The sequence below is a fragment of the Lutra lutra genome, chromosome 11 (assembly GCF_902655055.1).
Source record: "Lutra lutra chromosome 11, mLutLut1.2, whole genome shotgun sequence".
In the NCBI taxonomy this organism is placed as follows: Eukaryota; Metazoa; Chordata; class Mammalia; order Carnivora; family Mustelidae; genus Lutra; species Lutra lutra.
In genome coordinates this window covers 106752141-106766203 of record NC_062288.1, presented here as the reverse complement: position 1 = coordinate 106766203, position 14063 = coordinate 106752141, and positions in this window count along the sequence as shown.

Here is a 14063-nt window from a genome sequence, read left to right as displayed (position 1 = left end):
GCTCCACTTGGTTTGGGAAGAGTCTTTGCACCAGACTTTGCCACCGCAGGGAGAGCAGGAGTCACAGGATCTGCGGCTCTCACACCCTGCCCCCTGGATGCAGAGGGGATTTCTACAGTCTCCAAGGCACATCAAGGACTGGTCTGATTGTGTCATTCATTTGCAGAAAAAACTTCAAAAAAATCCTCATTTCTTACCAGACTGCCTGTGATCAGGCTGCTTTGTCTGTCCGGCCTCATTTAGTCCTGCTCTCCTGGGCACTGTGTCCAGTCACCCTGGTCTCTCTGCTGCTCCGGATATGTCCAGCTCATCCCTGCCTCAGGACATTTGCACCCGCTGTTTCCTAGTAGCACTCCCTCATCTGTTTCAGGTCTGTCTTTTGTCTTAGCGAGGCTGCCCCTGAGCATCCTGTCCCCTGACATGATAGGAGGTGAAGGGCGTGCAGCCTCTGGGGCAGAGCCCCAGCCTGGGAGCGCCGTCAGACAACTCCCATTGAGGACAGTTGGTACTTCTGAAACCTTCAAGGTCACGAAAACCCAGGAGTGCTGGGGAACTGAGGCAGACCAGCGGAGGCTGAGGGGATGTGACGACGCCAGGCAGTGGATGTGCTGGGCGGGGTCCTGGAGCCCAGGAAGGACGTCCGCGGAACAGCCAGTGAGATGCGGGCAAGTCTGGAGCTCCGCTAGGACTACAGCAACACTGGCTTCTTCGGGGTGGCAGAGGCACCAGAGGGGAACCTGAGGTGGGCTCTCTGCCCATCTTGGCATCATTTCTGCAAATCCAAAACTGTTCTGAAGTAAACATTAACGTTACCTGCACATTCTTGTTGCCTCCTCCCTCCGTGTTTTCCTCTGTAGCGTTTATCACTCTGAGTCTGACATGGTTTGCTAATTTCATCACTGCCGCCAACCCTGTCAGAATGTGAGATCCAGAGGGGGACGGGGGACAGTCTGTCCTGGCTTCGCACGACGGTAACAGCGCTTGGTGTGTAATCGGTGCTCAGGAAGTAGGAGCTGAATTACATTTCTTCATCTGGCGTCCGGGCTCCCGGCTCCTCGCCAGCCACCCCGGCGCGCTGCTTGACGGCGGACCGCGGGGAGCCTGCCGATGCTTGCACTGCTGGCCTCGACTGGGCAAGGTGCTTCTCCTGCTCCAGTGCCCTCCCTCCTCCTCTCTGCACACTCAGCTCTCTTTCAGCTTCCGGGTCAAATGTCACCCGTTTGATGAAGCTGCCTCTGACCCACACACACAGAAGCAACCACGGGCTCCTCGGGAGGCCCCCCGCACCTGCCTCTATGCCCCATGGTGCCCCGGTGCGCGCTCCTGCTCCGTGCCTTCCTCCACCAGGCCCTGTGGCTCTCTGGGTCAGCCGCTCCTTTTCCTCATTTTGTTTCCTGGGGTGCAGGCCCGTGATGGTTCTTGGTGACCATCTGTGGCCCGGGTAAAGCCGAAGACTGCCTGCGCATGCTGGAGGGGCTGGGAAGGTGGGTGGCAGGTCAGTCACTGTGTGGCTTTTGGGGAGGAATGGCCAAGTTAAAAATTAATGAGTAGCGGATACATCCTGAACACCCAAGAATCTGGATGAGGCCTGAAATGGAAAGCACGTGGGTGCCTGGATGCCGGAGAGTTAGGGGATGAAGAGGGTGTCTGTGAGGGGGACCCTGGCCTTGGAGAGAGCCTGATGGTGCAGGCTTCCTCTGAGCGGCTCGAGAACACATGAGGCACAGCCCCTCAGCCGGCCGGGGGGCCTGGGCTGAACCTGCAGGAGCCTGGCGGAGCGTGCTAATGTGTCACCAGGGGCACACGTCCGCCGTGGTCTCCGCTGAGGTCTCCGGTCTACACCCGAGCCTGCACCCGTGCCCAGTGTGGTGGCCGCGCTTCCCTCCAGGATTAAGGCGCCTGCCAGGAGGCCTGCGGGTGAGCGTGTGAGCGGAGCGGGGGAGGGCATTTCTCCGGCCCAGCCATGGGGAAAGGGACATTGTTCCACAGCCTGATGATCGTAAAGCAGATTCAGACGGAGTGAGTGGACCTGAGGCTACAGAAGGGACAGACGGATGGACAACCTCATGGGTCTTGTAATGGGTCTGCAAACCTGGGCACGCACATGTGCAGGGCGGCCGCTCCTGAGAGCCCAGCGCTAGCACGCTGGCTGCCGGAGACCCTGCCCTCGCCGCCGGGGGTCCCCAGGAGCGCCCGCTGAACCGAGCACGCCCTGAGCTCGGCGCCCACCTGAGCCCGCGCCAACCCTCACCTGCAGGGCATTCAGAGAAACATGGAGTTGTCGGAACAGCTTGGAATTACTGAAGAAACGGAAACTCTGGACCAGGGGGCCAGACTGCTGTCAGCGGAGCCCCGGGGACTGGCAGGCCTGGCTCCTGTCTCTGGAACGCAAGCCCCGCCCCACCCCTCTGCCTCGCTGGCGGCTGGACACACGAGCCTGTGGGGACATTTCTTTGGATGTGTGACCCAGGAAGTGGGAAGGGGAGCCAAGCTGTTGAAGAGCCTGGTGATGCGACCTCCATGAGTATTTCTTCCCTAAGAAGCACCTGCGAGGGGCGGTCACACGGCCTGTGGCAGCATGGAGCACCCCTGCCCCGGCCGTCCCAGGGCCAGGGACGGGTGGAGGAGAGTGGGCTTGACAAGGCCAGAGGCTGAGTTGTCACTGCCACAGCCACACTGCATCCGAGATGCCTAGTGAAGACTGAATTCCAGAAAACAACAGATAGCTCCTTTGCTATAAGTGTGTTTATGAAATATTTGAAATATACTAAAAGTTATTCGTTGCCAGTAAATTGTGTATTTTGCCTCCTGATGTCTCTGCTCAGTCTCGAGCCCCAGCGTGCCCTGGTTCCCGGGAGCTTCCCCACGGAGGGACCCCGTTGGTACCGGCCAGTCTGTGCGGTGGGTCCCTCTGCGCTGGCGTCGGACCCGCCACCTGGTCAGCCTTCACGCGCTGCTGGGAGCTGGCCCGGGCCTGAGCGCCGCGTATCCGGGAGTGCGGCCGCGTGTTCCGCGGGGAGGCGGCTGGGTGCGGATCACGCGGTGGTGACCGAAGACGGAGCGTGTCGGGGACAGAAGCCGCATGCCTGTGCCATCCTCTGCTGCCCATGTTGGACCCTGTCTGTGGGTCCACCATGTGCCCATGGTGCATGCAGGGCGCACAGCTCTGTGCCGTGAGAGCTCCCGAGGCAGCAGCCCCATGTGTTTGCGGTCCACGCTGAGCGCTCAGGCAGGGGCTGGCGGATTCCCTTGGGTGCTGATAGGTAGCGGGGCGCGGGGTTGGCTGGGCTCTCTTCCTCCGCCCGCCCGCATGGCTCCTGGGGCAGGAGGCCGGGCAGTGGGAAGCGGTGGTGCCCCGTGAGCATCCCCAGAGCCCACTGACCCTGGGCGTGGAAGCCCCTTGCGGAAAGGTGCCCACTACGGGGATTTCCCGCTTCCGAAAGACAGAGCGGCTGAGCGCGCAGGGGACGGCCACATCTGCAAACAGGCGGTGGTTCTCAGGCGGAGCGTAAGTGTGGCTGTGGTCCGCGTGGAGAGGACACGAGCCTGGCTGCTCGCCAGGTGTGATGTGAGCCAGGAGTGAAGAAAAAAAGGAGGCCCTGACCTTGATGCTTTCCCCAAATCCTGATGAGGGACAGCTACGTGGGGGAGCCTGTCAGATCTCAGCGGTTCCTGAAATCCCGTGAGAGGCAAGGCCCAGAGGTTTGGGTACCTGGTCCAGCTCTCTTCCTCGACTCAAGTCCACCTTTGCCAGGGCGCGTGTCCACAGCCGTCGTCCCAGTGCTGCTGGGTCTGTTCCCGGAGTCTGTTCCAGGCCCAGGGCACATTTGCTGAAGCCCGTTCACTCGGAGCCGCCTGCTTCCTGGCGAGTCAGGGGAGGGGAGAGTGCTGTCCCTCGTACCTTCCTCGTCCACACTTCGTTTGAGCTGACGGATTCTACGGGTCACTTTTTGCTGGGGTAGAACATTACTTCCTGCCCGCACAAAGTGGACCAGCATAGCGGGGACACAGTCCTTCGGTGTTGCCGGGAAGACCCCCGGGCTACCTTGCCTTCCAGGAGAGTTGTCCCGTATTTTCACGCTGTCCTGGAGGGCTCAGGAGAGGCGTGCCCTGTGCTGGGACGGAAGACCTGGGCCTGGTCGGGTGGCAGCTGGTCGAAGAGCTCGAGCAGACGGGGAAGGGGGCCGGGCTGCTCTGAGGACATGGGATTTAGGTGTGCTGCTGTTCTGCGTTCCCTCCTCGACAGGGAAGCAGCGATTTCTTTGGACTCGCTGGTCATCAGCTTAGCAAGGTTGGAAATCCGCAGGACCCGACCATGGATGCAGACCCAGCCCAAAGGTCTGATTCCGCTCCCCTCAACAGGTTGATTTGAGCTGGGAAGGTCACCGTTCTGGGACACTCAGGAGGGTGAGCGGGAGCCTGGACCTTGCGTCGGGCACCAGGTGGGAAGCGTGAAACAGGCCCCAGGAACAGCAGAAATCCTAAGTGTCCGCAGAGTACAGCAGAGACGTGGGCGGGGCGGGGCTGCGGATGTCTTGCCGGCTTTGGGAGCAGGGCTGTGGGACCAGCACGAGGCGAGGGTGACCCAGTGGCATATGGGGCCGTGCTCTCTCCATTGATTGAGATAAAAAAAGTTACCTTGGAGAGATACTTTCCAGAAGCCGAAAACAGCTCTTCTCTCTGCCTAATGCATTATGTTCACCATTAGCTTCCGCGGGCCAGAAAGCAAGCGCGCATCGATCCTTGTTATCGATTTACAGAAGCGCGAGTGGCCAGGGTGCACCTGGCATTTTAGAAGCCCGTGAAGAGCCGTGAGGCAGGAGGGAGTGCATGCCCGTCTGCCTCCCAGACGGTCGATAGAAGAGAATTGTGATGTTGGGAGCTTCATGTCGTATGAGAAGTCAGCCTTATTAACTTCTCCCCGATGCAATGCAGTTTCTTTTTGAAATCCTGGTTTCAGTTCCCAGGGACGCCTGATTGGCCGCGCACAGACGCAAAGCCCGCAGTGTTAATGGTCCATTTCCTTTTACAGTAAACGCCTTGAAAGCCAGTGCATCTGTCGGTAAAAATGTCCGCTGTCCTTTCGGCAGGTGCGTGGCCGGACTGAGTGTGCCGTCCGCAGAGTGTGCCCCGCTTCCGGGAAGGTGGCAGGAGCCGGGGGAAGGGGCAGGTGCCTGTGGTTCACGGCAGAAGATGGCAGGTCTGCGAAGTGAGCAGCAGGCCGTTCAAACCGGGCAACTTTTCTAAAATCAGTTGAAAATGCCAAGGGAGTGCTATACCGCAGTGCTGAGATGTCCTTCGTACCAAACTCACTGTGCTCTTTCAGGAGGAGGAGAGCTTGACGGTGACAGTCCTGTTACTGGGCAGTGGGTCAGGTCTGCCAACGTTGGGCAGACACTCCTCCACCTCTTGGAAAGACCCTAAGAATCGCACTCGTTGGGAGACAAAGTGAAGCCTGGTCCTTCGGTTTGTTTATTTACTTCGTGGATTGTTTTGGGATTTGATGTACGTATGTACTTAAACGACCACCACGAGTAGTCTACCTGACAATCATCGCCTCACACAGTTACGCACTTTTTCCTCTCGTAATGAGGATGTCTGAGATTTACTGTCCTAGCACCTTTCAAGCACGCATGCCGGCGTTGTGGGCCGGAGTCTCGGGGGACCTTGTGTCTGGAACACAGTTAAGTTTCACGCGTCGCTGTCCCGGTTGGGACAAGCCGTGAGAACACGCATCCGAGAATGGCCAGGGAGGCCTCGTGTGTTCGCGCCCGGCGTGGAGCTCGCCGCACGTTCCCACGAGCAATCTGGTTGGCTCAGGAGAGCTGGCGGCCGGGGTCGGGGCACGGTCGGAGCCCCCCAGCAGTGCGGCGAGCGTGCACCTGCTCCGCGTGTCGTCTGAAAGCTTCCTGCTTCCCTTCCTGGTTTCCCTTTGCTGAGTCACAGGTGAGGATTCAAGCAGAGCCGTCGCCGGCTTTCATCTCCGCAGACCAGCAGCGGGGCTTCGGCCTTGATCTGCCACGATCCTGGTCTGCCTCTTAGAGGCCCTGGGTCACCCCCAGGCTTTTAAGGGTTTTTTGGGTTAAATTGATAAGCATGTAGAATAAATTGAAGCTTTGTTGTTTGGCAGATTTTCCCCTTCTATTTGTTCTTCTTTCCTCAATGGAGATACTGGGGGGCCAGCATCCAGCTTCCGTCCCGCGTCTCAGATCTGCCGTGACATTTGTCATCGGCTGGGATGGGCTTGGATGTTAGCTCTTTTGTATGTTTCTCCTTCTCAAATAATGACCCAAGTCCAAGCGTCTGAGTGTCGAGATGACCAGCGTGTAAAGTCTTGGCCATGTCCGTGCAGGGCCAGTCCTCCTCTGTGTCCCTCTGTGGTGACACCTGACCGGCCCGGCCTGTCTGCTCAGCTCCCGCCTGGCACGTGGACACACCCAGCAGGCTCTGCAGTCTGTCGTTTTCTTCTGTGTGTCTGTGTCCTTGGAATTTCATTTTGTTCAAAGCAGAGCTGAGTGAATTCAGGGAGTGTCTGAGTGGCGGGGGCTGATTGGTTCGGGAAGCACCCAGCTTGGAAGGGCCAAGGGGGCCCAATCCCGAAACTACTTAATCTGCGGACGGTCAGTTCCAGACAAGCGCGTCTGGGTTGTAAGCGTACGAGGTCGGGTTTTGAGCTGCCTGTGGAAAGGGGCGGTTACAGCAGCCGGTGATAGATCTCCCACACCGAGGGCGAAATGACGTGGGGGGACGGGCTGGCGGGGGCAGGGCAGCATTCGTCAGATACTCTCTTCTTCCTTTGATTCCCGTCGGGCGCTGTGCTCGGGCGTGTGGAAGAGCCACGGAGGACACGGGAAGGTTGTGTTGACTTTATGCTCAGCCTTCACTCTGTTCCTTGGGCCAAGGTGACTGAGCTCTGCCTGGACATGCCGAGACACCCCGCTCCCCCCGCTGGCGTCTTCGCAAATAAGCCGCAGCTCCCTGTTCCCTGCCCCGCTGCTTTGCCCTGGTTTCCTCCACCACTGCAGTTCAGCCTGATCGCAGCTCTTGGAAATGATATGAGAAAGTTATGCTGTTTTACTCCATCAGATTTAATAAGTTTGGATGCTTTCCAAATACGAGGCATTAATCACACTTAAACCCAGGGCTTGATAGTTCATCCACCCGGAGCATTCATGTCAGAGACATAAAACCATCTGCTCTAATGCCTGCAGATCTCTTTAAATTGAGCACTTGCCTTGTGTTAATAAAACTTGCTTTGTATTGGGGGGCTGGGGTGGCAACTGGGGGGGGCGGATTTTTATATCATGTAAAGCATTTCGTGGCCAAATGTTCCTTTCCTGTTTTAAAGCTTTGCAGAATTACATGGGGGAAAAAAAGGAATTAGGTAAGCTCAGAATAAGGAAGCATTAGTCACACCTTGGCAGTGTGCAGAGCTCGGGTCCTGTCAGAGAGATGAAGAGGAACGTGGCCCTTCCAATTGGACGGCTCTCCCGTTGTCATTCTTGTGTTCTGCTCCGGGCAGCGGTGCCGTTGGGCGGTGGGGTTCGCCCGCGTTCCGGTAGCGGGTACAGGGTTCGCTGCCTGCGCCACCTGCCGCGGTGGGAGGGGCCGCAGGGAAGCTGGCCGACCGGACGGAAACGTGGAAACCCTGCCTTCCTCACCGGTGTGGGTTTGCCGTGCTCCTTACATTGGTTTTCCTCCATCCTTGTAAACAGATCGCGTGCTGCGCCTTCTCTGCCCCTGGGAAGAGAATGCTTTCTGAAATGTCTGCCTTTGTTTAGGCATGGACGTCCTCACGTGGTAGCAGAGTTATTCTCGTATGTAAGTGGGGAGATGAAAGTCTCCACTTGTTGGCATTTTACTAAGGAATCTGCCCCATCGCGGGAGAGATTTGCCCTGGGGGACCGAGAAAGCACGGGGCGCACCTTTTGCCTGGGCTGGCATTGGCGGTACTGGAGCTGAGTCTCAGGACGCTTTCCCTCCTCCGTCCATGGAGCACAGTCGTGGCGGGTGGCCCGCCTGGCTTTGTGGCTGAAGTACCTGTCGGCCCACACACATCCCAAGACCGCGTGCTTTGCACATAACCAGCCTAGGAAGCTCCGAAATCAGGCAGGCACAGACTCCGCTACAAGACAGTTTAAGTGCCAGGCGGCGCAGGTCGGGTAAGTCATTGCGGAGTGCTGTGGCACCCGGGGACGTCGGAGCGGTTCTGAGAAGGGGCGGGCGAGGCGTGGATGCGAGGTCGGCCCGCAACGGGGGGCCGACGGTCCAGGGTGCTGGCCCTTCCTCTGGCCTCAGGCACCCTGCTCGGCCGGCTCCTGCCTGACTCTGCCACTAGAGAGTTTTCTGGAAGCGTCATTTATTTCACCGGATGAAGACCACACGTCCGAGAAATTTTGATTTCTGTCGGCGAGCACAGTACACCACCCAGACTGAAACCAATCCAGAAGGAGGCAAGCCTCCAGGTTAAAGTGTTGTCGTATGGGAGGGACCATCCCTGACCCCCCCGTGAGGGCCCAGCCGCAGCAGAGCAGACAGCGCACCATCGATCTCCTGTTTCTTACCAACCGGGCTGAACAGCGTCTGTCTTTACAAGATATGGCTCAGATGTATGGAATTAATTTGCTTCCAATTATGCGGACATCTAAAATTCACACCAGCCTCGGTGTTCCCGTTCAGAGTTTAGAATACGTTTAACTGGGCTCATCTTTAGCTAAGGGTCACCAATAGTCTATGTATGTTCATTTGTACACAAATTCAGTATTTCTTTGGGGTACATATGTGATCAGCTTGCCAGCCCGGTTTCCAGGGCCGAGGTGGGTCAGTAGGGCCTCAGGAAGCTTGTAATCGCACGTGGCGGTCATAGCCCTTCCTGGGAAGTATCCGAACCCTCCTGATGTCATACTGTGAAACACGCCGCACTGTACGACTCACTGCTTCAGCATTTACCGGGGAGCTCTCTGTCACGTGCCTGTTGTGATCCGGGGCTCCTGCAGACGTTAGGGACCGAGCAGCGAGCAGACGCAGACCGGGATCCTGCCCTCACAGGCCGTGCACTTGCTGGGAGGGAAGACGGACGCTGGAATACAGGAGTCCGTGCGGATTCGCATTAACAGTGCGCGCAGAAGTGAAGGGCTGGGGTCAGGTGTGCAAGCATGTGGTCCGTGCAGCCCCCATGTGCAGCCCCTTGAGCAGAGACCGGAATGCAGTGAGTGAGCTGACCTTGGAGGTGTCTGAGGGAAAGAACATTCTAGGAGCAACCCCGGGGGCAAAGACCTTGCAATGAAAGTGTGCTTGAGTCTTCAGGGGATTCTTGCTGCTCTCCTACAGCATACGTTGTCTGTTTAAGGATATTTTTAACTTCACCACAATTTTCAAGTGTAGCTAGATTGCTTTCCCAACCAGATTTGTCATTGTTTGAGGCCTGGAACCGTATCTTAGATGTGTCGTCTACTTCTGTAATGGTCGGCCCGTAACACATGCTCAACAAACACATTAAAGTTAACGGACTCGGGGATGAAAATACTCACATTAACCGTTACGTGATGGAGGTGTAGTCGGTACGGGACATTTCTCAAGGAAGAGAAAAAGCTCCGTTGTCTCAACCGTTCTTGGTCAGTCTCCTGTTAAGATTTTAGTAGGCTCGTCGGACCCCCGGGAATAACTGAGCACCGTCCCAGGAAATGGCCCAGCCCCGCGTATTTGAGGAGACTTTTTCTTACTCCTGAATGTCCACCAGTACCAGCTTGTGTCCTCAGGTTGTTCAGGTTAGTGGAGTCGAGTGGGCGAGGACGGATTCCCAGGGCAGCCTGGGGGCTCAGAGGAAGTGTTTGGGGGTTTGCTCTGAGTTTAGTCATCTGTAGAGGAGGCATAGTTCAGTTACTGAGCTGGGCTCCGAAATTCATTCGCATGATGGGTGAAGTAGAGTGAAGGCACTTCACAGGTATTTGGGGACTGGAAATCACTGGAAAGGCAAGAAATCCTCACGTGACTATCCTAGCCCTGGTCTGTGTAGGAGCAGACTGAGCACACGTGTGTGTTTCTCCGTGTTACACACTTATGATGGGTAGAGGATGATTCCAGGGGGCAGTAAGTGCAAAGGTCCTGAGGTGCAAGGCTTCTTGGAATGATCAGTGAGTGAGCGTCAAGAAGGTCATTGTATTGTGTTCCCACGTACACGTTTCTGTACAAATCACAGCAGCTAGACCTTGATTGATGGGGGGACCAAAACTGGCTTCATGTACAGACTTCATGTTTCATGCTGGGTTGTGATGTCCCAAGACTGAAGGAAATATGGAGGAGACAGATTGGAGGGAGGAGTACGAGGAAAGGCAAGGAGCTCTGCTGACTCAGTGCAAGTTTCTCTAAGTGAGGCTCCTGAGATGAGGGTTTGGATGCAAGTGGTTTTTTTGTTTTTGTTTGTTGTTGTTGTTGTTGTTGTTGTTTTGTTTTGTTTTGTTTTGTTAAGATTTTATTTATTTGACAGAGGAAGAGAGATCACAAGTAGGCAGAGAGAGGAGGAAGCAGGCTCCCTGCTGAGCAGAGAGCCCGATGCAGGGTTTGATCCCAGGACCCTGAGACCATGACCTGAGCCGAAGGCAGAGGCTTTAACCCACTGAGCCACGCACGTGCCCCTGGATGCAAGTGGTTTATCTGCGAGCCTCACGAAGGAGGAGACCAACGAGTTAGACAAACTCCATAATCTGTGGGCCCAGTGCTAAAGACAAATGCGGAATCCCTTGTTCAAAAATGATGGAAAAATTCAAGACAACCACAGCAGAGCTTTAAGTCAAGCTTGATGGGGATCCACCGAGGGAAGGGCTCTGTGCAGCCATGGGTGCCCCAGGAAGACCTGGGGCTTGCGTTTACCCGGAGGTGTTGGCTTGGGCTTTGTTCCCCCGGGGACCCCGGATGGGACTCAGCCCCGCGTGGTCCTCTGGAGGCCGGGGTGTTTACCCACGACTCCCCCATGGGGTGAGGCCCTTGCTGTGCCTTTGCCCCTCACCCTTCTGGCCTGCCCTGCGCACACAGGCGAGGTGCGCTCCGCGGAGGCATGTCTCGAGACAGACAGATGTGGGAGTGTCTGGTTTGTGGCTCATCTGCGATGATCTCCGGGGCAGCCTGTGGTCGGGCCCCCAAAGCCTGCCTGCTGGGTTTTGCCCAGGACGCCCAGGACGCACAATGGTGCAGAGACCATTCCTGCCCGTCTCCCGGAGCGGCGCTCGGGCTGGCGCTCGTGCCCGGGTGTCGAGGGCACAGAAAGGTGCTGCTGGAGGTGGAGCCTGATACGGGGGAGGGTGTGGTGCTGCCTGCAGGAAGGGTCTGAACGAAACAAGGAAACCTTGATTCGGTGCGGTGTGGCGAGAGCAAGCCCGCAAGCCTGAAAGGACCCAGATGGCTGCAGTGCGAGTCCCTCTGCGCTGTGCTCCTGGGAGAGCTAAAAATGCCCCCCACCTCACCCAGCACAGAGCCAGCGTGTGCCAGCGCTCTACCAGCCCCTGCGAGATCGGGGCTCACACTCTTCCTCGCGGGAGTGCCTCCCGCCTGCGCCTCTGTGCTTCCTCCCGTGGGGCCGTTCTCTCTAGCTGCCCCTGGGGCTGAGGACAGGCTCTGCGCTTGCCCGCGCTCCGTCTCTGGGGCTCCCAGGCTCCGGTGTGCCGGGGCTGAGCTCTAGCCGTGGACCCGACCTACAGCTGCGCGGCCCTTGTCCCTGAGGCGCGTCGGAGCGGCTGCGCCCCAGCTGTTGCATTCTCCCGTCCACGCTTCTGGGCGCTCTTACAGAACCTCGTCTCTGGCCATTGGGTCCTTAAGGTCCCAACCCTATCGTGTGTTTTTCTCAGTATCACAATCCTTACACATACTTGCTACTCGCACACCCACTGGGAAGATGCTTTCTGCGCACCTCCCGCGTGCAGGCGCGCTCTTGGTGCAGACGGACCCCCAGCTCTCCTGGAGCTCACGCTCCGGCAGGGCCACGGAGCAAATGAACAGCAAACGGAAAATTGAAGGCAGGGAGCAGAGCTTGGAAGGAAGCGAGAGAGATGTTGCAGAGACAGAGTCAGGACTGATTGAGGAGAACCTCGGGGGCAGACAATATTTGGCAGCCGGGCAGAGTGATCCAGCTGCTGGGGGATGGAACAGCATTTGCGCATCTGAAGGGATAAGACCAGCGTGTCTTGCTGTGTCAGGGGAACGAAAGGAAGCAGAATGACCCCGGTCTCTTGAGTTTGAGCCCCTGGGAGGGTTGTGGTTGTGACTGGAGGTGGGGAATATTGGGTGGCCATAAAGGGGTTGTGAGGGGCTCACCTGGGAAGAAGGTGGGAACAGCTGATGATGCCCTTGGTGGAATTCCTGGTAGGACTAAATTGTTCTGTAGGTTTATTAAGTATTTTTAGGTCTGTCATCAATGACGATCCAAATACAATTTTGGAAAAATGGAACATTTGCTTTGGGGAGAAACCATTCTCTGCCGTCTCAGGCCAAATTCCATAGTAGGGTAACAGTCAGGTTTTTCTGATGTCTAAAGGTTTAGGAGGAGGTCCCTGTTTTTCTTGGAGGCAACTGTGTGATTGGCATAGTGTGTGTTTGTGTGATTGATGGAAAAGTTACACATTCAAAGTTGCTCTGTTTTAAAATCTTATTTTATTGTTTTTTATTTCATTTTTTAAAAGACTATTTATTTATTTATTTATTTGACAGAGAGATAGAGAGCACAAGTAGACAGAGCTGCAGGTAAAGGGAGAGGGAGAAGCAGGCTCCCCACGGGGCAGGGAGCCCGACACGGGGCTTGATCCCAGGACCCTGGGGTCATGACCTGAGCTGAAGAGAGATGCTTAACTGACTGAGCCCCCTGGGTACCCCTGAAAGTTGCTCTTTTAAAATGCAGCCCCCAACCATTACGCAGAAGGGCCCACTGCTTTGCTTCCAGGGTAGTTACAACTGTTTTAACGAGCCCAATAAAATGGACTGTTTCTTTGAAATAATTTACATACAAAGATACATTACAGCCTTAAAAAAGATACTCTTCTTTTTTTTCTTTAAGAGACACTCTTCTTAATCTTGGCCAGAGTCAGATTTTCCTAGCTAGCTGCTTAAATTCGGCAAGGATATGAAAACAGGACTAAGGAAAACAGGTGATAGCCGCCCCTCCCCCATAACCTAGAGCAAGGTCACCCTGACGGGACATGTGAGGAAATTGTGGAAGCCGTCTGAGACTTGCTCTTTGTCACATACAAAGGCAGTTCTGGAAATTGTGCTGCCTCTGAAGAGTGGTCGGGCTTGGGAAGGCCAGGCGCACACTCAGGAGATGAGGCCTGCTCGGGCAGCTGGAAACGTGTCTCTTGCTGGTGGCACCATCGTGGCCCAGCATCCCAAATCCTGTTGACCGTCTAGGCTTGTCTGTCCTTTAAAACCTGTCTTGGGTCATCTCTCTCTCTCTCTCTCTCTCAGACTGCTGTTCCGTTCTAATTCCTAGTGCTAATTATAAAACACCCATCCCTCCAACTAATAGGAAAAAAAAAAAACCCGTCAAGAATCTTTCAAGACATTTCATAGAATTTATGTATCCACCATCAACCTTTGACTCCATAGACAGAAATTGTTAACTGGGCAATTTGAATGATCTTAATATTGATTTAAGCTTTTAAATGGTTTTTTAGACATTTTATCCTAATGCCATTCTGAGAACTGAGAGGGCAAAAATGATATTCTAATTTATCAAATCTCCATCTTAAATGGTGTAAACGAATGTTGAGACCTAGCTCCTTAAATATTTGATGTGTACTCTAATCTTTGTACACTTTTTTAGAGAGAAATTGAGTGTTTTTCCTGTATGCTAATGATTAGCCCCTACATTCATGTTTCTGGAGTGGGATCAAGAAGCCCTTGATTTAGCAAATCAGGGTCAAGAATATTATCTAAATTGCAATTTTGCCCAAACTCAAATAATCATTTTCGGTGGTTTTCCTTTGGCACTTAGATGGATGATCTCAGATACCTCTGCTAAAACCGATAAAGGTGCTTATTCAGTGCGTTGATTCTGTGTGCAGTCTGTTGGCACATAC